The 23615-nt window shown below is 44.4% G+C and overlaps 1 protein-coding gene across 3 annotated transcripts in view; it reads right to left on the bottom strand.

The window, feature by feature from the left end:
• The window catches only part of PLD1 (phospholipase D1), a 169348-nt gene that overhangs the window by 75844 nt on the left and 69889 nt on the right, over nt 1–23615 (bottom strand). For 2 of the 3 annotated variants that reach the window (XM_072142796.1, XM_072142799.1), the window contains exon 1: nt 12626–12780. The exons of the other annotated variant lie outside the window; for it this stretch is intronic. The gene's annotated coding sequence lies outside the window, so the exon portion shown is untranslated. Of the gene's footprint in view, nt 1–12625; nt 12781–23615 lie in introns of those variants that run through there. 3 annotated transcript variants of the gene reach the window in all.

Here is a 23615-nt window from a genome sequence, read left to right as displayed (position 1 = left end):
CTTAGAAGTACAATTTGCCCTAAATTAATCCCTTTTTGGTCGCAAGTTAGTGACTTGATAAACATTGTTACACAAGCACAGAACGTCATCTCCCCTCAGTTAGCTCTTTTACATATAGGGACTGAAAAATTCCCAATAGCACAGAGATGGATCATTACGTACATCCTGATTGCAGCAAGGCAATGTATAACGGTAGATTGGAAGACGGCACAAAAATTAAAGTTAACAGAAGTCTGCAACAGAATAAATATGTACAGGCATTATGAGATGCTGGCGAGAAATTACACGCATCTTTGTACAATTAAAGAAAAATGGGTCTTATGGGAAAAGTCCCCCTTTTCCGTGGTCTGACTATGTGCCCTGAAAGACCCTATAAATTACTCGGCCCATCCTCTAAGATCCCTTAAAGTGCTCAGCCCAACTGATGTAACAGAAGGGTTATATTCAGCCCGATTTGAAAATAGTTACTTAAAATATGAAACTAAAAAGGTTGCCCCTCCCAGACTGCAGCCGCAGAAAATTCTTAATGGTGTATTGTTATATGTTTGTTGTGTTGTTTGTATTTGTAAATGTATTTGTAATTTTGTAGAATAAAAAAAAAAAAAAAAAAAAAAAGTACAATTTGAAAGTGGTAGCTTTTCTTTAAATGTACTGCCTATTTTCACCCAAACCACTCGCCAAGTACAATATTACTCTGAAGAGATAACCTCCTTGAAATCCACATACAACGCGATTTGAAGCTCCTCCAAGGATCCTCAAACTGCAGAACCGGAAGTGGACAAAAGTGATCCCTTTCTTTCGCCAAGAAGCCCGATTCTTGTATTGTAGGCAGAAATTTCAAGCCATATTATTTGACATCTAGGGGGCCCAGCATTTTGGGTCTGTGGCAGTTTTAATTTCTTCTGTCCACATTTCTTCTTCAGGAAGACATGTGGACAGCTCCTCCCCTACCTGACCACATGGGTGCTGTGTCCTAGTAACTTGAATGAGAATAAGCTGCAGTACCAGTCACAGTCACTGTCCCACTGTAAGCAACTAGGAGTCCCTTCCCTTTTTTGGAAACCAAGCCAAAAACTTGTTTTTTTTCACTCCTGTTTCCAAATTCATGACACATGACTTCTTCTTAAAATGTAAAAATTAAATTGAAAGATCTCCAGTGAAAACTGTTACGATAATTTTATATAGTTGCTGGTCTGGTCTGGACATACATAAAGACAGAAGGCAGAGACCAGAGGCAATGTCCAACTACCCGTGTCAGAAACAAGATGGCTGCAAAGGTCCAATAAGAAAATTTGCCAGCAATTGTCCATCAACTATATCTTCAAGCTGGAGGTACAAAGCATCCACCACATACTGGAGTGTGACCGAAGAAACAGAGGCACTGGAGCAACCGGGGAGGGGAAGGGGATGTCCCAAGTTTGTTTGTTGCTACTACCATCCACAGAAGAGGATGAATGAGAGGTGCTTGGCTATTTCTTGCACTCAGATAGACATTGAATAGAGCAGAAGGAGGCATCTTTGACCAGCCATTTCATCAACTAGGGGTTTGCTTCCTGGGTGATAGACCCTCACAGATCGGATTGTTATTCTGGGAGACCTTAATGTGTTCCCTAATGTAGCGCACCCATGTAACAATACTGTGTAAAAAGCAGTGGCTTATTTCACAGATGAACCCCAGTGCAAAGTCTGTACCAGGTCCCTGACTATAACGTATGTTTTATAGTACTATTCTTCTCATATAGGAAAGTGACATTTTATGGGCCCCCTAAGCCTATTGGGCCCGGTTGTGACTTCACCCTCTGCACCCCCTCATGGCAACATCAGTAGATTGCTATGAGTGTAAGAAGAAGGAAAGCAAGGGATAAAACTAAAAACTAAACCAAAACACATTAGCCATGAACATGAAATAGGCACGACCAAAAAAAGTAGTCTGTAGTCCGGGGAAAAACAGAATTATGTTCTTAGAATTAAGGTTTTATACTTCTTTTATACAGATGGATGATTCACACATAAATAAAATCTGTTTGCCATTTGATTTTGCAGCATTTTTAACATTTAGAAAAAAAAATTGATTGATATATCCACCATTATGCTCTTCTTTCATTTTCTAAAGAACGGTCATACATAATACACACATATCATATAATCCATGAGGAAAATCATTATGTGTCATAATGAGGCACGGTGTTTATTGCCAGTAATGGAGGGCTTAAGCGTCTGGCTATTTTATCAAAGTCCAGTCTCACTAGATGAATGGTCTCTAGGCTGCAGATACCACTGACGTTAATAATAACCGGGAAATGATATCTATAACCTGCACCTAGTATATGCTGCGTTTGTTGTCAAGCTATGGCGTCTACGCAATCACATAGTAACATGAGCTAAATGCATAACTATAAATAGGAAAGTTTCATAGCTACAAAAATATCAGTCTGTAATAGGCAAACACTAGTCAGGAGCGAAGACAAGAACAGACTGCCGTGAATCACACACAAGAAGCCATCATTAGCAGGTGCAGCCCAGCGTCACTGCTGCAGATTGTACGGCGCATCCAATGAGCGGTGTAGCTGTGCTTCTAGTTGCTATGGTGATATTAAGCATATATTCTCTGGAAATGTCCACTTTGGTTAAGTCCATCCTTTCCTCTTAATTTACAAAAGATTTCAATTCTCACTTTCTGATTATATTTTTTTCATAGGCGGGAATGCTCTATAATGTGCTACCATAATGGAAAGCAAGAGCTGTTGCAAAATTGAGCCACAGCTGCACACAAATGTTGTGAAAATGGAATATTCTCTTCATAATCATCTGGCCATGAGTTTCAGAGGTGTGAAATCTGTGAAGGAGAGTCCATAACTATCATAGGCTCTTATGTGGTGCACATGTAAGTTTCCTCAGAGTGCTGAGGGAGAATCTCATACTATTCCTCAACTCCTGTTCGTGTGGATGATTTTTAACAACTGAGGCACGTTGGGGGCCCCCCAAAAAACACAGAAAGGTTTCTTAAGGGGGTTGGCCACTTTACTTTATGAGTTTTTCTAATGTGTAACTGTGTAAGTGTGTGGGGGGGGGGGGAGGATTTTAGGTCATATACCAATATAAATTGGTATATATTAGTACATTGATACATATTAAAAGTTCTGCACTGCTTTATCAATATGTAATCACCCACCTTAATCTTAAATTCAGGAATACTATTTGAGGTCCTGGCAGGATGCTAACATATTAATAAAGTCACAACACCAAACAAATAAATCCTTTGCCAAAACGGCTTGAAGTCCGAAAAATATATCACAAATGTGGAATGTGTAAATAACAATTGAACAAAAAAAGCAAAAAATTCCACCTCGTTTTAGTCATATCAAGGTTAAAAATCAATTTTATTATGAATACATCTTAAAACAAATCATTTTTACATTTGGACATATGCTCAGGGGACAATATCCCTGGCTAGAAACGGAGTGGGTACAAATCAGAATCTGCTAACATGTAACTTTCAAGTGAGAGAACATTCATTTAAATGCTGTATACACATGGGAAGAGAGGAGAGGAGTAATCCAGTAATCGATGCCCGTGCACAGATAGAAAATGTTTAAATGTTATAAGTAGACATATAGACCCTTACCCATGAATGGGACCACTCACCTGCTAATAAAGTGTAGCAGGACTTTGAATAGTTAAGATATATTGGTAAATTACCCGATATCCTGCCCTCCACACTTACACAGTTTTTAAATTTAAAAACTCAAAGTGACCTTTATAAATTAATTCCTTAGTATGTGACGGTCATTTTGATATTTAATATCTATGGTCTGGGGAAAACGGGGAGACTATAACAATGTTTTTTATAGTGCAGAAGGGGATTTTTTTTATTTTATTGGGGACTATTAAAGTGTATTTTTAAATATTTATTAATAAGTGATGTATGATGTGTGTTTTTTTAACTTTATATGCCGCCCATGAGGTCATAAAAGACCCCTGGGGGACATTTCCACATTTTCACCTATAACTGGGGCATCTGTAAGAACCCCAGTTACAGGTTGAAACAACCCTGTGGGGGCAGATAGTTGATCAGAGCTAAACTGGCCGGTGCTCCCATCCAATTCCCATCCACACATTTGATACATAGTAGAAGTGATGCTATATCAGGTGCTCGGCATTGGACGGAGGTTTCTGCCTCTAAACAAACAGGGGGACGGCAGTGATGGGCAGCACCGATGGTCACCGGGAGCACTGGTGGAGGTCAGTATACGTTTTTATAGCCCCCCCCTCCCCCAAGCCTGTTATGTGTTTTTTGTATATTCTGGACAACCCACTCCCATTGAGCGCAATCCATGTTAATAATTCACACACCGCATGGATTAGATTTAATCATTGAATTATTATTAAATAAGTATACCATATATACTCGAGTATAAGCCGACCCGAGTATAAGCCGAGACCCCTAATTTTACCACCAAAAACTGGGAAAACCTATTGACTCGAGTATAAGCCGAGGGTGTAGTATACAGCCAGCCCCAAGTGGTATACAGCCTGCCCCCCTAATGTATACAGCCAGCCTGCCCCCTAATGTATACAGCCAGCCTGCCCCCTAATGTATACAGCTTGCCAGCCTTCCCCCTCATGTATACAGCCTGCCAGCCTGCCCCCTCATGTATACAGCCTGCCAGCCTGCCCCCTCATGTATACAGCATGCCCCCTCATGTATACAGCCTGCCAGCCTGCCCCCTCAAGTATACAGCCTGCCCCCTCATGTATACAGCCTGCCCCCTCATGTATACAGCCTGCCAGCCTGCCCCCTCATGTATACAGCCTGCCAGCCTGCCCCCTCATGTATACAGCCTGCCCCCTCATGTATACAGCCTGCCCCCTCATGTATACAGCCTGCCAGCCTGCCCCCTCATGTATACAGCCTGCCAGCCTGCCCCCTCATGTATACAGCCTGCCAGCCTGCCCCCTCATGTATACAGCCTGACCCCATGTATGTTGAGCACATTTAAAAAAATAAACTTAATTCTCACCTTCCGGCGATACTCACCCCCGATCCTCTGCGGTGGCTCTCGATCCCCGGCAGCGTCTTCTGTCTTCTCTTGCCGGCGGAGGCGCGTCCATGCGATCTCCCCGGCGGCGCTCACTATGATGCGGCGGTGTCGCCGCTGATGACGTCACACCGCTGCATCATAGTAAGCGCCGGCGGGGAGATCGCATGGACGCGACTCCGCCGGCAAAAGAAGAAAGAAGACATCCGCAGCCGGGGATCGAGAGCCACCAACGAGGATCGGAAGCCGACGCCGTGGATCGGGGGTGAGTATCGCCGGAAGGTGAGAACTAAGTTTATTTATTTAATGTGCTGAACTTCGGGAGCCGCCGCCACCGGTGGATCCGGGCACCGGAGGGTGAGTATTACAAATTTTTTTTTTAATTGACTCGTGTATAAGCCGAAGTGAGGTTTTTCAGCACATTTTTTGTGCTGAAAAACTCGGCTTATACACGAGTATATACGGTATATTAAATAAATGATTATTCACCAACACAGTTCTGTAATAGTGGAGTTTCACCTACAAATTCACAAAGAAATCCCCTGTGCTTCTGGACCGTGTGTGGAAACCAGTAGATTTGGAATGGGTGCAGGACATGACAGCAGAAGACTTCATACAAGTCAAAAGATATAATAGATTCTCAGCTAAAAAATATAGCAAACAAAAAGAACAAAGGTGCAGTGATCATCCACCTGAATAGTGAAAGCTCCCATCTTATTACGCTGGTGGAGTACTGCTCCATCCAGAGAGCAGGTGCATTGGTGAGACAAGTACAATCACCTATCAGACAATACAGCCCATACCAAAGATCAGACTGATCATTACCTTATGTACAGTACAGCTGCTTCATGGCTGCTCTTGTGTGTTCTCTGTATTATACAGGTAAGTGGCTTTTGCTTTTTCTTCATGAGCAGATGTTTTTTTTTTATAGAAAATCTAAATCATGCCTCATGAATGAGTGTACTAGTAAATCATACTACTACTACTACTACTACTACTACTACTTCTTATATGACAAGTTGTCAACTTCCAGGTATTTCCCAAACTTTATAACATATACATTTCTTTGGGTCACACTACCCAAACTTTATACAGAGTCTTAAAAGGAGTCTTACCTGTAATCTATATCTATAGGTAAACTTCACTTGAGGGAGGGGCTTTACAGCCCCAAACTTCTGATGACCTATCAATAGATAACAGGAGGTCTGCAACACCAGGCACCGCTGGAGAGAGCTAGAAGCAGATTGATTGTTTCAGTATAGTTCATTAAAGGGGTTGGCCACTTTATCTCATGCTATTAGTAATGTGTGTGTAAGAGTGTGTGTGTGTGTGTGGGGGGGGGGGGGATATAAGGCAATTTACCAATACACATGTATTAAAAGTTCTGCTCCGGTTTTTTTGATATGTGAAGTGAAGCCTCCCGTCTTTTACCTCATCAGACGGACAATCTTGACAATAAAATAGTTGCAGATCATGTGATCTCTTACTGTCCATGAGCAATCACCCTGCCAGGACCTTGACTATTATATTCATAAATAGTACTCATTGGGTCTTGGCAGGGTGATTGTTAATGGACAGATTGAGATCACATGACAGGAATGTCTGGCTAATGAGGTAAAAGACAGGAGGCTTCACTTTACATATCAAAAAGGGGAGCAGAACTATTTACAGATGTAGATTGGTAAATTACCTAATATCCTGCCCCCCAGACACTTACACACACATTACAAAAACATGTGGTAAAGTAGCCAACCCCTTCAGGCCTGAAATATAAACCTTTTATAAGAGCATTGGAGGCAACTGCACAGTGCACATACAGTACACTGCGTATTTTCTTTGATCATACACATAGCTTGACCATTACCCAAGATGAACTGTTTTAACCTGTATCCATCTAACCCCGTTAGATCACGTGGTACAGGGAGTTGAACAGTGTCATCCTATATATAAAGTATATAAGTATTTTATGGCACATTCCAGTTAGGGTTACTCAGTCACTTTACAGCAGTCAAATTCTTGGAATAGAAGAGAGAGTTTATTTTAGTTTTTATCAACTTATCAATTGGCCACAAGCCAGATTCACGATTATTCATTCCCAGGCTAAAACCAATGCTGAAATCGAACATATAAATTGCAGGGCTGAAACGGCATCTTCCACAGATGTTTTCGCTTCTCCCCAGCACTCAAGTCTTTCCTCTGCCGTAGTACAAAATGGATGGGTGGCGACACATACCGCGTTAGTTGTAGGTCTAGAGCACAGAAGTCAAATTCAAGCAACTGATCCCAAAACTGTGCCCTGTGCTCCTGCTGATGCGCTACACTAACAGCGCAAATGCAGTGCGTTACGCATTGAGTACATGGCTAAAGGATACAGTAGTAGAACAAAGGGAACAGCTATAGAGGACAATGGAGCAGCTGAAAAGAATGGGGTGAAGAAGACAAAGGAATGTCTCAAGGGGATAATGTAGTAAAACTTCTAGAATGGTGGAATAGTTCCTGTTTGGGAGGGGGGTTTGAACAGTTGGGAAGTGGAGGTTAGATATCATCAGCAGATAGTGTGATGAACAAAATATTCTGGGGGATATTGATGGCATCACATGGGGGAGCCCCCTGCAATAGTTGCTGGGTTATAGCTTCACTTTTTCAGTCCTTCTGCTACTAGACAACCGACACAATGGTATGATCACACAGCTCTCCGGGGTCGCCACTTAACATTGCCTGTAGCTTTATTGGGTCAAAACTGCAGAGATTCCCTTTCAGACTGACCTGGCCTTCCATATAATTAATTGGATAACCCTGGTCTAGAGTATTAGCTGGAGAAATAAATGTAGGGACGGATAAAGACTGCCATGGGCTCTGAGCTGTATAAATATTACTGCCCCTACAAGTCTGGGATTCACTTTGTACATATGGTACCAGGCTTCTTGTAGGACCTGGACCCTTGGAGGTCCTGAATGGATCTTGTGTACATCTGTATTGAGAGCAGGAAAAGATTATGAGGATTTCATGGGTGAAGACCCTTCTCAGTATAAAATTTGGTGGATGGTTCGGGTGGCCATGGCCCCCTAGAAGGCTTGGGCCCCGGGCTATTGCCCAAACTGCCTATGATATAATCCACTACTGGTTGCATGTTTTCTAATAGAACATACAGGATTTCAGATGTAATGATAATTGTTATAAGAAGGATTTTATATAAGAAATGAGAAGCATCAATATGTCTGTATGGTCGAAATGTTTAGGTCTTCCATGGTGTGCTATAAATAGCATCTTCCCGTCTTCAGTAGTTCGCTAATAATGCACGCAAGTGCTGGATAAACACTATTAATTGTCTTCTGCCGAGCGCCCGGACACAGGGATGGGCTTTGTGGCTTTTCTTCTGGCAGCAGCTAGAATAAAACGTCTATTTATTTGTAACTGGGGCATCTAATGAGCAGAAAATTGCTAATTCTTCTCGCTCTAGGGGTTTGCCTTGCGTCTAAGGATTGCATTCTTCATCCAATAAAAAACTGTACATTGTTTATTCTATGACCACAGATGAACTGATAGTTGCTCAGAGAGGAGAATTGTGAGGGTCTAGTTCTGAACATGGCATTCCTGGATACCCCACACAACATTAGACAGAGCCGCATGGCAGGTATTAAGACCGATAGGGCATATGGAGTCATCTACAATGTGCCGTAAGGTGATAAACGTCAAAATCTAAAATTATTATTTCAAAGAGAAGCTTTCCCAGAAATAGCAACTATGAAGATTCATTGAGAAGAGAGTCAGATGGAGTCAGGTACAATACCTCTGAAATATACACTAATTATTAAAAATAAGGTATCTCTTGGTGTATGTATATGTGTCACCCTTAGACATGCTACTAAAACCCTTTTCACTGTAATTAAAAAATATACATACTGTACATGCTTGAGTACAAGACAAGGCACCTATTTTAACTGGGAAAACTTACTGACTCAAATATAAGCCTAGGGTGGGAAATGCAGCCGCTACTCTTTAATAACAAGTCCAGCAGCCTCCTATCATCAATGAAATGTCCAGCAGCAGCTTTCCCACACTAGAAAAATGTCCAGCAGCAGCCTCCCCTCACTAATAACATGTCCAGCAGAAGCTTTTCTACACAACTAAAATGTCCAACAGCCTCCCCATGGAAACACCTGCGATCGTGAACGAGCCGCCGGTGTTTTTCATTAAATTAACGCAAAACACCGGCGGCTCGTTCCCGATCACAGGCTTTTCCATAGAAACGCTGATGCGTTTGGGCCGCGGCCCGCCCCGATAGGTGCGGCTTTGTCTGAGTTTGCGTTTTTAGGCTTACTTATAAAATGTCCAGCAACAGCCTTCCCTCATTAATGAAAAGTCCACAGCAGAACCCGGTTCGGTGCGTTTTAGTCATAAGCTCAAGCTACTGAATGTGGGAATCTTGTACCAAGTTTCTCTTATTCTGAAAATAAGACCTCTCTCAAAATTAAGCCCTAGCATGATTTACAGGGCGGGGCTGAAATATAAGCCCTACCCAGAAAATAAGCTCGGTTAAAAATGACTATATCTTGTGAACAGTGACACCTACATACACAATTCTGGTGTCAGTTTGAAGAAGAGAATTGAAACAGTAGTGTGATTTTTATATACAGCTCCCACTGCTGACTCTAACTTTATTTGTGGCGGCACCTAGAAACACAGTCATTGTGAAACAGTAAGGGGAGATTCTCATTTTTCAAATGACACCAGACTTTACGGTACAGAAGTTATAGCCGTTTATCCTTTTTTAACCAACAGCTGAAGGCAGCCTGGAGAAGGAGTAGGAGGCGGAGAGAGCTGACAGATACAATGTGCTACCAGCAACTACATGGAGCCACAAGCTATTTACAAAGGAAATCAGGTTTTGGAGATTTGATAATGTTCTAGAAGATGATGGCATGAGTATATTTGAATAAAGGTTTTTATCTTCCCAAGAAGAAAAATAAGACATCCCATGGAAATAATCCCTAATCCAATTTTTGAAGCAAAAAAAATATATATATGACCCTGTCTTATTTTCGGAGATGCACAGAACATCCAGAAAGATTTAACCGAATAGAGAAAACAAATAAGCATAAAAATACTAAACGGCACAAGATGACAATATAAGCCTCCAATAGGTCAGCGCTGTACTGCTCTCACTGCCACCATTAACCCCACACAAATCAATTGCAAATGTCGTATTAATCAGACGTGGGAATTTCACCCCTTTCACATGAGTATTCTGTTGTACAAGGTACAAATGTTGCAAAGGAGCCTTGTCAAATTGTTGCCAAAAATTGCCACTGGTGCCTTAGACTAAGAGGGGTTGGTACACTACATTCAACAATTACCCCAGAAAAGTGGCACAAATATATACCTGGAAGGTGGTCACTGTCCTAATGCTGGGATCTCAGCTGGTCCCAAGGCTGCCTACTGACCATACAATGCAGTCATATACTATTCATATGGTATAATGGAATAACCCTTCAATAAGTCATCAGTGAAGATTATGGGGAAACCTCTTTAAAGTACATAAAATAATTCTTGTGCCGTTGGTTAAGTTTATTTTACAATCCAGAGACAGATCTTTGTGGGAAAATATTGTAATCCCTTTTTTGACAGCCATAATAACCGCAGCAAGTGTGACTTCTTCTCTTGATGTTCAGCAGAACTGGTTTTTCCAAGTAGGTCAGGCTACCTTTTACATGGCATTCATTAGTGGCAGAGATGCTGAGCTTCTTCCTGTTGTAAAAGAAGGCAGCAGTGCCAACCCACGCCAACAAGGAAGCAGTGCCAACCCCCGCCGACAGGGCAGCAGTGCCAACCCCAGCCGACGAGGCAGCTGTGCCACACTCTGCCGACGAGGCAGCAGTGCCAACCCCGGCCGACGAGGCAGCAGTGCCAACCCCGGCCGACGAGGCAGCAGTGCCAACCCCGGCCGACGAGGCAGCAGTGCCAACCCCGGCCGACGAGGCAGCAGTGCCAACCCCGGCCGACGAGGCAGCAGTGCCAACCCCGGCCGACGAGGAAGCAGTGCCAACCCCCGCCGACGAGGAAGCTGTGCCAACCCCCGCAGACGAGGAAGCAGTGCCAACCCCCGCCGACGAGGAAGCAGTGCCAACCCCCGCCTACGAGGCAGCAGTGCCAACCCCCGCCCACTAGGCAGCAGTGCCAACCCCCGCCCACTAGGCAGCAGTGCCAACCCCCGCCCACTAGGCAGCAGTGGCAACCCCCGCCCACTAGGCAGCAGTGCCAACCCCCGCCCACTAGGCAGCAGTGCCAACCCCCGCCCACTAGGCCCCCGCCCACTAGGCAGCAGTGGCAACCCCAGCCCACTAGGCAGCAGTGGCAAACCCCGCCAACAAGGCAGCAGTGCCAACCCCCGCCGACAAGGCAGCAGTGCCAACCTCACGCCGACAAGGCAGCAGTGCCAACCTCACGCCGACAAGGCAGCAGTGCCAACCTCACGCCGACAAGGCAGCAGTGCCAACCTCACGCCGACAAGGCAGCAGTGCCAACCTTTACCTTACAGACAAGACAGCAGTGCCACACCTTACTGACAAGAACTTAGTGCCAGCCTTTGTCAACAAGACAGCGGTAACAAGAAAGGAGGGGCAAATACAACCACACTGGTATAGTCCTTAGGATTATGATGGAGCCTAAAATATTCGGAAACCCTCTGGCGTTCTCTCTGCTGGATTTTTGTATTGATTTTGGTAAACAAAGAAATTGTGTCACCTATTCCAAAATTGTATACAAAATACATTGTGGAGATTCATGAAAACCAGTCCATAGTTATAATACATGAATAATAAATAGCTACATGTTGTATTACTTTAGTTTTAATACACCCCCCCCCCCCTCTTGTACTAGATCCAAGCAGTTTTATTCGCTGTATGTACTGAATTTATGTATATGATATACCTGCCCTCAATATACCTAGTTTTAGGCAGGCAGGATTCTCGTATGGATCGTACACATGATGTAAAATTACAACTTAAAGAAGTGATCCAATAATTACTATTCATCCGGGAATTACTAAATATGACAATGGGGATCTGATGTCCCCTGTACGGATGGGTCCTGCTGCTCCATTCATACATTGGACATAAGCCCCTGATTATCTGTGGGGGCCCAGTGCTTGTACCCCATTTCTTGGCTGTTCCCACATCACATATCAATGAATGGAGAGGGTTATCGCTTGATTATTCTCCGGGGGGGAGATTACAGACACAAGATAAGAAGTCCCCTACAAACCAACAAAGTCTGATAATAATAGTAATGTGATAGATAGTAGGGCTGTGTTCACACTGTTGTGCGGATTTCCTTCCATCACTATTAAGTAGCTTTATTCCAGTAAAACTCAATGGAGATTCATTACAAAACTCATTCCAGGCATGACCGCGGTACCAGTGTGAACACATCCTTACACCCATACTGTGTATAGCACTGTGTACACTGTGGGTCACTAACCTAAGGAGAGTCTACAAGTGGCTCCCGAGCCCTATGACAACCCTTCCTGTCACAGGTGACAAGTGTGCCAGAGTTTAGCTGTGGTGTATGAGAAGCCTGTGTCTCACCTGTGGCCCCTGTGGGCGCTGTGCAGCCATCCTGTGTGCCGGCTCTTCAGGAAAGTCTCTCAGTAATCCCAGCAGTGAGAGCACCAGGAGTGTCCGGAGCCGCCGCCACTGTACATACTCCGTACATACACCGAGCATAGGCAACTTACAGCACTGCAGCCTGGCCCCACCCCCGCCGGCTCCTCAGCCTATCACACATCGGGGAGAACCTGGGGCCCCTCCTGCTGTGACAGACGTCAGTGGTGGGCGGGGCTATGGTGTGTGGGAACTGATATGTTATTGGGTCATGTTGTAACCTGTGAGTGAGCGGACAGGACTGTGCTGTCACCTCCCACCCCAAAGTCACCGCTCACCTACACACTGACAAAGTGTCTGTACCTGCACCATAGCGGGCGGCGGAGCGGTACCGCACCCAGGAGCTGCTTCTCCACACACAGCAATCAACTGCCCATCCTGACAATGCGGTACAGACAGTGTGGTACTGCTCCCAATACTGCCATGCATACTGACAGTATAGTACTGTTCCCAAGAGCTAGCACTCAGTACACTAATACTGCCATGCATCCTGACAGTATAGTACTGCTCCCAAGAGCTAACACTCAGTATACTAATACTGCCATGCATCCCGACAGTGCGGTACTGCTCCCAAGATCTAGCACTCAGTACACTAATGCTGCCATGCATCCCGACAATTTAGTACTGCTCCCAAGAGCTAGCACTCAGTACACTAATACTGCCATGCATCCCGACAGATTAGTACTGCTCCCAAGAGCTAGCACTCAGTGCACTAATACTGCCATGCATCCTGACAGTTTAGTACTGCTCCCAAGAGCTAACACTCAGTGCACTAATACTGCCATGCATCCTGACAGTTTAGTACTGCTCCCAAGAGCTAGCACTCAGTGCACTAATACTGCCATGCATCCTGACAGTGCAGTACTGCTCCCAAGAGCTAGCACTCAGAGCACTAATACTGCCATGCATCCCGACAGTGCGGTACTGCTCCCAAGAGCTAGCACTCAGTACACTAATGCTGCCATGCATCCTGACAGCGTGGTACTGCTCCCAAGAGCTAGCACTCGGTACACTAATGCTGCCATGCATCCTGACAGCGTGGTACTGCTCCCAGGAGCTAACATTCAGTACTCTAATACTGCCACATATCCTGACAGTGTGGTACTGCTTCCAAGAGCTAGCACTCTCTATACTAATACTGCCACACACCCTGACAGTGTAATACTGCTGCCAAGAGCTAGCACTCAGTACACTAATACTTCTATGCATCCTGACAGTGTGGTACTGCTGCCAAGAGCTAGCACTCTGTACACTAATACTGCCACGCATGCTGACAGTGTGGTACTGCTGACAAGAGCTAGAACTCAGTGCACTAATACTGCCACGCATCCTGACAGCGTGGTACTTCTCCCAAGAGCTAGCACTCTACACTAATATTGTCACGCATCCAAACAGTGTGGTACTTCATCCAAGAGCTAGCACTGTACACTAATACTGCGACGCATCCCGACATTGTGGTACTGCTCCCAAGAGCTAGCACTCTGTACATTAATACTGCCACACATCCTGACAGTGCGGTACTGCTCCCAAGAGCTAGCACTCTGTACACTAATACTGCCATCATCCTGACAGTTTAGTACTGCTCCCAAGAGCTAGCACTCTGTACACTAATACTGTCACACATCCTCACAGTGGGGTACTGCTCCGAAGAGCTAGCACTCTGTACACTAATACTGCCACGCATCCAGAGAGTGTGGTACTGCTCCCAAGAGCTAGCACTCTGTTCACGAATACTGCCATCATCCTGACAGTTTAGTACTGCTCCCAAGAGCTAGCACTCGGTACACACAGGAGCTGCTTCTCCACACACAGCATACAACTGCTCATAATGACAGTGCGGTACAGACAGTGTGGTACTGCTCCCAAGAGCTAGCACTCTACTTTAATACTGCCATAATCCTGACAGTGTAGTACTGCTCCCAAGAGCTAGCACTCTACTCTAATACTGTCACGCATCCAGAGAGTGCGGTACTGCTCCCAAGAACTAGCACTTAGTGCACTAATACTGCCACGCATCCTGACAGTGTGGTACTACTTCCAAGAGCTAGCACTCTGTACACAGCATACAGCTCAGCATCCTTATAGTATTATAAATGCCCCCTCTTTCATTGTATCCTCCCTTTGATTTTGGGCCCCCACTTATAATTATCTCCCCATACTTATAATGCTCTAACTTTCTGTAATTATACCCCACTCTCCTCCTCACATTGTGGATCTTTTCCTCCACCCCCCTCATATCCTTTTCCACACCCCCATCATGTTGTGGCCCCCAATCCTCAATACTCCTCATATTGTGGCCTCCTGTCACTCCCCCTCATGTTGTGGCACCAAGTCCTGCATACTTCACATATTGGGGCCTCCTGTCCTCCATCCTCCTCATATTGTGGTCTCCTGTCCTCGATCTCCCTCATGTAGTGGCCTCCTCCCCCTTCATAGTGTGGCCTCCTATCCTCCATCCTCATATTGTGGCCTCCTGTTCTTCACCTCCTCCTATTGTAGCCCCCGTCCTCCATCCTCCACATATTGTGACCCCCTATCCAGCCCCCCTTTATATTGTAGCCCCTGTCCTCCATCCTCCTCATATTGTGGCCTCCTGTCCTCCATCCTCCTCATATTGTGGCCTCCTTTCCTCCATCCTCCTCATATTGTAGTCTCCTGTCCTCTACCCTCCTCATATTGTGGTCTCCTGCCTCATATTGCGGCCTTCTGTTCTCCATTCTCCTCGTATTATCACCCCCTGTTTTCTATTCTGATTGTGGCCTTTGTCCTACATGCTCCTCATATTGTGGCCTCTTGTCCTCCATCATCCTCATACTGTGGCCTCATGTTGTCCATCCTCCTAATACGGTGGCCTCCTATCCTTCATCCTCTTATATTGTGGCCTCCTCTCCTCCATCCTTCTCATATTGTGGCCACATGTTGTTTATCCTCATAATATTGTGGCCTCCGATTCTCCATCCTCGTCATATTGTGGCATCTTGTCCTCCATTATCCTCACATTGTAGCCTTCTCTCCTCCATCCTCCACATATGCCCCCTCAGTATATAGATAGAGAGCCCCAGCACATGCCCCCTCATTATATATATAGCCCCATCAAATTCCCCCTTAGTATTTAGATATATTACCCCAGCACAGCATAAAAAAATTTATACTCACCTTCCTGTGCACCCTGCAGCCTTCTCTGCAATCCTCTTCTTTTCCAGAGCACCGACAGATGTGGCATCACCTAAGCGGCGACGGGTGTTGCACAAAGGAAGCAGGCAGCAGTAACATTTCTGCCTGCTTCCAGTGATCAGCGCTGTGTTAAAGACACACACATTTGACACAGAGATGGTAGTAATGTGTTCGTAATACTGCATGTGCCAACCACTCTAGCCACTGATTGGCTGTAGGGGAATTGTATGGAGCCCTTGTTTTAATTTACACTTTTACAATATCTAATGGATATAAAGGCAGGCACCTCTGGATGCTGGTGATTCACCTAACTTCACTCCCCATGCTGCAATGATCACGTTATTGGAGGTGTCTGCAATGAAGCTTTATTGTTAATCCTAGTTAGTTCCCAGGACAGAACTAAATTTTTTACATCCAACTGTTAAATTGATGAAAAAAAATTCTGGAGTTACCCTTACAAGATCCCTATTTTGAAATTTAAGTATAAAGTTTGTGCTTCTGAATGGCATTGGATTTTAGCGTCTGCTTTCATGGACATGAACAATACCATCCTTCTGTGTGTAGATGCCAGTAAATCTTCTTTAAACATAAGCAGCAATTACCCAGTTATCACGTTGTCTTCTGACTTTTATTTATACTATTTTGGATGACTGCACATATTGTTTTTCTTAAGAATTTTTTTTACAAAGCTCAGATTTCTATTTTAGTGTAAGGCAGCTGAAGTGACTATACAGCAGATGCTTTGCAAGCTATTCATGGAAAATTCAATTCAAGGAGGTGTATGTTTCCAAGGTACAAGAAAGAACAGCCAGAGAAGCTTACACAAAGTAGCTCCTTATATGCTGTATAACTTCCTGACTTCTTGTCAACTTTAATGCAGTTGTACCAAGTTTGCAGGTGGAAACCTTTTCAGTGTAAGACAAGGTGATCAGTGAGGGTTAGACTGCTGCGACCCCAACTAATCTCGGAAAAAGGACCCATTTATTAGTATAGGAGTGTCGGAAATTGCAGAGCACAGCATTAAACTATCTCTTCACTTCCATTCATGGTCTATTTCTGACATTTTCATAGTAACAGGAAGGCACATGTTCATTGCGCCACTTCACCCATTAGTGAGAATGGGACCCCCTTTGTTCTTGTGATCGAAGGGGATCCCAAAAGTTGGACACTCATTGATCAGCTTGTTATACCCGGCCTATACTGTCAATAGGAAATAACTTGCAACTTGCAGTGTTTGTCCAACCCCATTATGTAAAGGTACACATATACTATAACTAGAGATGTACAGGCAGTCGCGACTTAAACGTACCTTGAGAATGCTGTAGCTACACTGATGCAGGCACATATCTTGTTTAATCCCTGAGCTGAGTGGTTTTGCTGAATTATAACATTCAGAACCTTGGGAAAGCTGGATTGCTTCAACCTGCCATTGATGAACACAGTACATGGAGCTTTCTTGTTTAATGCCTGAACTGAGTGATTTTGCTGAAAAAAATATTATAAAATTATGATAATGAGGCTCTGTCGCCCCTGTGGCTGCCCGGCTCTCCTCACCCTAGTTAGGCACTGCTTCAGCCTTGTTATGCCCAGCATGAGCTGACAATACATAATTACTGTGTAGTCCCTGCCAGGCAAAAGTAATAAATCACTGCACTATCCCCCAGCTGCTGTGTATTTACATTTACTTACCCGGTCTGCGGAGTTCCCCAAAAGAGCATATTCTGACCGGAATGCACTCTGCCGCGATTCTCTAAGATTGTGCGCCCGATATCCTGCATGTGTCACTTCCCCGCTCAGGTCCGACGGAGTTCACCTTCTTCTTCCTGGTGCATGTAAGTGCATTGTCTTGCGACACAATTTGAATCTTAAATCCCACAATCAGTCCAAATCAGTTGAATCGTCCGACGGCCTACCCCCTGATTTCTGTCGCATGAAAGCCAGCGCAGCTGCCCCACAGTCTGATCGCGTGCGACACAATCCTCAGTTAAATAGTTGCCCCAGTGGCGCAAATCCTAAAAATTTCAAAAATCCAACAAAAGTGCAATTCACTGACCCTTAGTAAATAAGTCCCTGTGTCTACCACACTAAGACTGAGCAGCGGCCGCTCAGCAGTCTATGAAGAGGGGAGACGTCAAGAGCGCTCACCCACCCCTATTCTGCACCCTTCGGTGTGCACGAGGGCTAACTCCTAAACCATACCTCCCAACATTTGTGAAAACGAAAGAGGGACAAAATGGCGGCACGTGTAGCGTGCCGCGGCGATCCCCCTAAGCCACACCCCCAATCACTCCCTGGCCACGCCCCAAATTTTAGCCATATTAAAATAATAAAAATCATCTCAATAAAAAAAAAAAAAAATATCCTCATTGGGATTTGAACTCAGAACCTGCAGTGACCATGTACAATATTAACACAGCGCCTCAACCCACTGAGCTATAACCTCTGTGATTAACAAGGTGGAGAATTTTGGTAACTAAGAACTATATACTGCTTTGGTATATAGGGAGGGATCTTCTCAGATTATTGTAATTATTGAGACTATTATTATTATTATGGAGATTATTATTATTATTATTATTGAGATGATTATTATTATTTTTACCATTATTAATAATCATCTCCATAATAATAAAAATAATAAAATTTATAATAATAATAATAATAATAATAATAATAATAGTCTCAATAATTACAATAATAATCCCTGAGAAGATCCCTCTCTATATATCAGTGCATTAGTCTGTATCACAATGTAACACTGGCTGATAACATGTCTTAGTTACCAGAAATCCTCAGCTCTGTATCACTGGGCTTATAGCTCAGTTAGTTAAGCTCCTGTCTACAGTGCAGAGGGTCCCAGATTCGAATCTCAGCCCGGGCAAAACTTTATGTAATTTAATTATATAAAGAGCTTGTGTCTGGGGAATCCCTGGAGACCAAATATGGACAGATGCTGATCTGACCTGATGACGTGGTCCCTGCTCTCTCAGCTAAGCCGACACTTCTCTGAAAAGGATTCCCTGCCCGATGTCTGCTCTGGGGAACCCTAGGAGATGCAGTGACCATATATGGACAGATGCTGATCTGAAGCTGATGACGTTGTCTCTGCTCTCCGCTAACCCGACACTTCTCTGAAAAGGATTCCCTGCCCAATGTCTGCTCTGGGGAACCCTAGGAGATGCAGTGACCATATATGGACAGATGCTGATCTGAAGCTGATGACGTGGTCCCTGCTCTCCGCTAAGCCCGATACTTCTCTGAAAAGGATTCCCTCTCGATGTCTGTAGAAGCCATTCTGTACTGTGAGTTCAGACTTTCAAAGTATTTACTCTGGGGACACAGCGCCGGGACCTGGGGGAGAATCCGTGACAATATCATAGCTGCCCGTGACGCGGGGCAGAGGTACGAAAAACGGGAAAGTCCCGTCAAAATCGGGACGGTTGGGAGCTATGCCTAAACCACTGTAGACCACTAGTGAAATTACTTATCCCTCTATGATACTTTGAAATAACAAACTACTGAAAACTAAAACAACCGATTTAATATCATATTGGCTAACCAAATATGATCCACTGTATCAGGACAACAGTATATAAAATATCTGTCTTGAAATTTCAGCTCCTACGCCAGTGATGGCTAACCTGTGGCACTCAGAGCCCTTTCTGTGGGCACCCGGGCCATCACCAGAGAGGACTCCAGGTATCTTCCTGCAGTCCCAGACAGCCCAGGACTTGCTGTGCACAGAGGTATAATAAAGTGACAGCTGTACCTGGGACTATTTTCTGCTTTATTGGTGTCCTCAGGGGCTGCTATCAATGAAAACTGTGACAGAGAAGGTAGTATAAATCACAAATTAAATTTCTGTGTTGGCACTTTGGGATAAATAAGGAGGTCTTTGATGTAGTTTGGGCACTCGGTCTCCAAAAGGTTTGCCATCACTGTCCTACGCTATCAAACTTTTACCTTTTAAATCCCTATATGAGACCAAAACCTCATCCAGTTCTTGTGCAAAGTCAATACATATGTTTGAAAAGAGCAAAATCAAGTAAAAAGTTAGCACGTAATTAATACAAAACCTACGTGGATATCTGAAACTGTTAATTTATTTTATGAGAGCGTTGACACTGCTGATTTGTTGTAGGAGGAAAATCTCACATTAAAAAAAATAGGTACGATAAAAGTTATAATAACATTTGAGCAATTATTGTATATATTACCTACGATCAGTAACAGACATGTGGGCACAAAGTTTAGGTTTAAGGAATTACGAAGTAGACATTCTGCAAAATTTCCATTCCATGTTTTCCTGAATCTACTACTGCCAACAGCTTGGAAGCTTGAGGGGTAACACACAGTATACATTGACAACTTGACATCTTTTTTGAGTTGCAGCATAAACAGGCAGTCCCCGGGTTACGTACAAGATAGGTTCTGTAGGTTTCTTCATAAGTTGAATTTGTATGTAAGTTGGAACTGTATATTTTATAAATGTAACCCTAGACAAATATTTTTTTTTGGTCTCTGTGATAATTGGATTTTAAAAATGTTGGATTGTCATAAGAACCAGGATTAACAATAAAGCTTAACTGTTGGAGCTGTTTTTTGTAGCCTAAGGCTAAGGTATAATCTGAGACTATCACCCGGAAGTGAATGGGGAGTTTCCGGGTCGCCACGGTCTGCGGCACAGGTGCAGATGGCTGACAAGCCGTGCCGTCATCCGGGCGCCCGGAGCTCTCCACCGTGATTCGTTAAGTCACTGGGGGGCAGGTATGCTCTCCCTATTTAATCTCACTCACATAGGAGCTAGATGTCACACCTTGGTCAACACCTGGTGTGAACACACAGCTTTACCGAGGGATGAAGGCACTCCTTCCCCCTCCACCTTTAGGCTAACCAGACTTGGAGGCATTAGCTGTATGGGCTACTTCTGTGTTGGTATATATTCTCCCTCTGATGAGACCTCTGTCGAAACGCGTCAGGGAGGTGTGATACATGTTTTAGTACAAGGGACAGTTTTTGGGACTGCCCTTGTAAGGGCGGGAGTCATGGAGTGATAGGGTTAGACTGTTTAGAACCCCACGCCTTCCTGTCTGTAATGACGATGGGCTCCCACCCAGCCCTACATCATCCTCGGGTATTGTATGCTGGTAAGGTAAGAAACAACATATATCAGTTGAAGGTATAATGTCAGCCAACCTGAGCCTGTTAAACTCTTCACGATTACATTATCTGCCATCTACCATTTTTGTGCCCATATATACATACCTGTTTTGTTGTTAGCCGTATTTTGTTCACTCGTTTTGTCTATCTGTATGTATCTCTTTGACAATGTAAAGTAGCGGTGTCAAATAAGAAGACATAACGCATCTCGCTCCTTAGTGAGTAGTTGCTAATTTTTTGAAAATTTGTAATAAACTTGAGATTTTATAAATTACCTAGGTGCTGCTAACCTAAGGCTAAGGTACAGTTAATAACCTCCATCCAGAGGTCCGTTTGTAACTAGGGGTTGTCTGTAAGTCGGATGTTCTTAAGTAGGGGATCACTGGTATATGATTTATAATAGTAATCTACAGTATTGGTAGTAAGGAATACCTTCCAGCATATACATTACATAGTTTTTGCCTAAGTCTGACAACTGTAACAAGCAGGATGGAAAAAAGTAGCCAGCTAGGTCTCTCCATCTTCCTATGCAACGTATATGCCAGTGATGGCGAACCTATGACACGCGTGTCAGCACTGACACGCGTAGTCATTTTTGCTGACACGCGGCCGCCCAGCGCCCGCTGTCCCCCCACTCCCTGTGTAATGTGCTGCCCCTATGTTAATGTCCTGCCGCCCCCGTCCTTGTGTTTCTGTCCCTGTGCAATGTGCTCCCCCTGTGTTAATGTCCCTGTGTAATGTGCTGCCCCTGTGTTAATGTCCCGCCCCCGTCCCTGTGTTTCTACCCCCTGCTTACCTGTCCGGCGCCGCGTTGGTCCGCCCACCTTCTGCAACTCCTCCGGCTCCTCCAGGCTGCAATGCGCGATGCTCGTCACGTGACTGAGGCGACCTGACGTCAGGTCACGTCAGTCACGTGACCCGAGGCGCGCGGTGCAACCTGGAGGAGCCGAGCCGCCTGCAGTAAAGCTACAGGGAAGAAGACATCACTGGGTAAGTATGTAAGTTTATTATTATATTATATTTAAAGGGAGGGCGCTAGGGGTATTTTAGTAGTAAAGGGAGGCCGCTAGGGGTATTTTAGTAGTAAAGGGAGGCCGCTAGGGGCATTTTAATAGTAAAGGGAGGCCGCTAGGGGTATTTTAGTAGTAAAGGAAGGCCGCTAGGGGTATTTTAATAGTAAAGGGAGGCCGCTAGGGGTATTTTAGTAGTAAAGGGAGGCCGCTAGGGGTATTTTAGTAGTAAAGGGAGGCCGCTAGGGGTATTTTAGTAGCAAAGGGAGGCCGCTAGGGGTATTTTAGTAGTAAAGGCGAGGCTGCTAGGGGTATTTTAGTAGTAAAGGGAGGCCGCTAGGGGTATTTTAGTAGTAAAGGCGAGGCCGCTAGGGGTATTTTAGTAGTAAAGGGAGGCCGCTATGGGTATTTTAGTAGTAAAGGGAGGCCGCTAGGGGTATTTTAGTAGTAAAGGGAGGCCGCTAGGGGTATTTTAGTAGTAAAGGGAGGCCAGTAGGGGTATTTTAGTAGTAAAGGGAGGCCGCTAGGGGTATTTTAGTAGTAAAGGGAGGCCGCTAGGGGTATTTTAGTAGTAAAGGGAGGCCGCTAGGGGTATTTTAGTAGTAAAGGGAGGCCGCTAGGGGTATTTTAGTAGTAAAGGGAGGCCACTAGGGGTATTTTAGTAGTAAAGGGAGGCCGCTAGGGGTATTTTAGTAGTAAAGGGAGGCTGCTAGGGGTATTTTAGTAGTAAAGGGAGGCCGCTGCTGGACATGTTATTAATAAGGGGAGGCCGCTGCTGGACATGTTATTACAAAATTAGGTTTTTCCTAAAGGTGACACAGCACCCGAGTTATGCTCGTTTTTTTGGCGAATTTTGACACACCTAGCTCAAAAGGTTGCCCATCACTGGTATATGCTATGCTCAGAGGAGGACATTGAACTCTATAGGTGGCGGATACAACAGTACTGCATACCCCTAGCCTCCACTCCATGAGGGAGAACACCAGTGATATCACTGTCCGCTTTCAAAGGAGAGAAGGAGGCAACATATCCCACTTTATAAGCATACAGGACTCTATATAAATAATATATATTTCAAATGACCATAACTTTGGATCCGTGGCACCTAGAACCACAGTTCTCTTTGTAACTTTGAATATGAGAATCTTGTTTACAAAATTCATTAGGGTTGTGGTTGTAGGCATTACAGATCCAGACATAACAGCAGTTAGAGATACAGTTGGGAAAATATAGATCATATACAACTCCCACTCCTAACTATGCCTTTTTCTGTTAATATTTCTGGTTCTCTTACCATGATTCTCATGTTTAAAATGACACTTGAACCATGGCACAGATCCAAAATTATGCCACAAAGTTGTGTCAGAGATCCAAGGTAGCCAGTACTGTACTTCCTCAGCTACTGAACAGCCACTCTGCAAGGACATATGAGGCAAGTCCTTGGCAGGGCATGTGTTATGTGTTAAGCAGTCAGCTGCAGATGGAGGATGACCAGTTGGCCCACCGGGAATATTTGCAGCGTGTTACATTGCCAGTCCACCTCATATTTAATTTTTATTTAATAAATAAAA

This window comes from Engystomops pustulosus, chromosome 3 (genome assembly GCF_040894005.1).
Source record: "Engystomops pustulosus chromosome 3, aEngPut4.maternal, whole genome shotgun sequence".
NCBI classification, from domain to species: Eukaryota; Metazoa; Chordata; class Amphibia; order Anura; family Leptodactylidae; genus Engystomops; species Engystomops pustulosus.
Note: the sequence above shows the minus strand (reverse complement) of the source record. Positions and strands in the feature narration are given on the sequence as shown.